Source organism: Otolemur garnettii, unplaced genomic scaffold (assembly GCF_000181295.1).
Source record: "Otolemur garnettii isolate 467f Iridium unplaced genomic scaffold, OtoGar3 scaffold00277, whole genome shotgun sequence".
Taxonomy (NCBI): domain Eukaryota; kingdom Metazoa; phylum Chordata; class Mammalia; order Primates; family Galagidae; genus Otolemur; species Otolemur garnettii.
In genome coordinates, this window is record NW_003852672.1 from 545,281 (window position 1) to 547,364 (window position 2,084).

Here is a 2,084-nt window from a genome sequence, read left to right on the forward strand (position 1 = left end):
CATCACAGGTCACAGCAACCTCCAACTCCTGGGCTCAAGCGAGTGTCCTGCCTCCGCCTCCCAAGTAGCTGGTACCACAGGCACCTGCCACAATGCCCAGCTATTTTTTGGTTGCAGGTGTCATTGTTATTTGGCAGGCCCAGGCTGGATTCAAACCCACTACCTTAGGTGTTATGTGGCTGGTGCCTTAGCCACTTGAGCTACAGGCGCTGAGCCTAAAGGTGTCTTCTTAAACAACAAACCTATTTTGAGTGGTGGAGCCACACTTAGTAGCTGTGTCTGCATGGGTCTGATAACCAATCACTATCTTTGGCGGAAGTCCTGACCTTTCCTTATATACCCTCCCTGTATGTGTAACAGCTTCTCTGTTTTCACATTCAGTAGTCCATATTGCTATCTTACCACCTTTAGCTCTAACATTAACAACAGCTCCACATACATCACCACTGTAGTCATGGAAAGATTCTCCAGTAAGGCACAGCAGTGTCTCTAGCCAAAAGCGATTGTGGTCACTTCGTCTCTGCTGTTGTTCAATGTAACTAGCCATCGTCCCCCTTGTTTTTCTCATCTTCCCACAAAGGCTCAATATCATCCTTTAAAAGTGAGTAGTCACAGCCAGGCATTAAATTACTAGACAATTGGACACGGTTGTACAGAGCCCAAAAGTCTTCAATAGTATCAAACTTAGAGATCAGCCGAAGATTTGCTTGTCAAGTTTTGTTTTTATCATTTTTAAAAAATGAGAGCACCCATCTGTTCTGTAGAGGATGTTTAATATACTGTTCTGGGTTAGCAACCTCCTGATTAGATTCTGTTTTCTCCTCTTCTGTAGGTGGAGTATTAGGAGTAGGGGTGGTTTCTGGTTGGTGGTGGTTCTAAGTCGCCATCTTAGATCCATCTCCACAGTATTTCTTTATAATGGTTTTTATTTGTCAGGTTGATAATAAAATCTCCTTTTTATTCTAGTAATTTCTTGGTTTGTCATTTTTTTTGATCTTTTCAAAGAACCAGATTTTGAAGCCAGGTGCAGTGGCTCCCACCTATAATCTTAGCACTCTGGGAAGCTGAGGCAGGTGCATTGCTTGAGTTCAGGAGTTTGAGACCAGCCTGAAAAAGAGTGAGACTCCTGTCTCTACCAAAAATAGAAAAAAACTAGCCAGGCATTATGGTGGGCACCTGTAGGTCCAGCTACTTGGGAGGCTGAGGCAGGAGGATTGCTTGAGCCCAAGAGTTTGCAGTTGCTGTGAGCTATGATGATGCCACAGTACTCTACCAAGGGTGACAGAATAAGACTCTGTCTCAAAGCAAAACAAAACAAACAAACAAAAAAAACACTAATGGTGTTGATGATTACTCCTCAAATTTGGTTTGAAAATCTCTTTTAAAAATTCCTAAACCTGGCTCAGAGCCCGTAGCACAGTGGTTATGGTGCCAGCCACATACGTGGAGTGTGGCGGATTCAAACCCAGCCCTGGTCAGATAAACAACAATGACAACTGCAACAAAAAATAGCCAGGCATTGTGGCAGGCACCTATAGTCTACTTGGGAGGCTGAAGCAAGAGAATTGCTTAAGCCCAAGAGTTTGAGGTTGCTGTGAGCTGTGATGCCACAGCCCTCTATTGAGAGTGACATAGTGAGTGAGACCCTGTCTCAAAATAAATGAATAAATAAATAAAATTAAAAAAAATAAAATTCCTAACCCAAGGATTGGAAATAAAGTGAAGATCTTTTTTTCTAAATGGCCTGGTATTAGTACTTTTTTTTTTTTGTAGTTGAGATTTTATCAGTTGTGTTGAGCATCAGTACAGACACTTCAATTTGTACACAATTCTTAACATATGTACCCAAAATCTAAAAAGCCATTTATTGTAATTCTTTTTTAAACAGTTATTCCAGTGATTTTTCAGATTAAAATTTGGAGGCAAATTTTCCTTAAGAGGATACCAACTATGTTATCTTCAAATGTTGGTAAGCTGTTAGGTAAGTCCCACCAATTCACACTTTATTACCATATATGCTACATGCTTAGATTTTCAGTCCTTCACAGCACAGTAACAAAGTTATTAGGAAAACAGGAGCACCA

General features: G+C 41.0%; 1 pseudogene; it reads right to left on the bottom strand.

Annotated features, from left to right (window-relative positions):
• Positions 1-229: 229 nt before the first annotated feature.
• LOC100959097 overlaps positions 230-2,084 on the bottom strand; it is a 2,977-nt pseudogene continuing 1,122 nt past the window's right edge.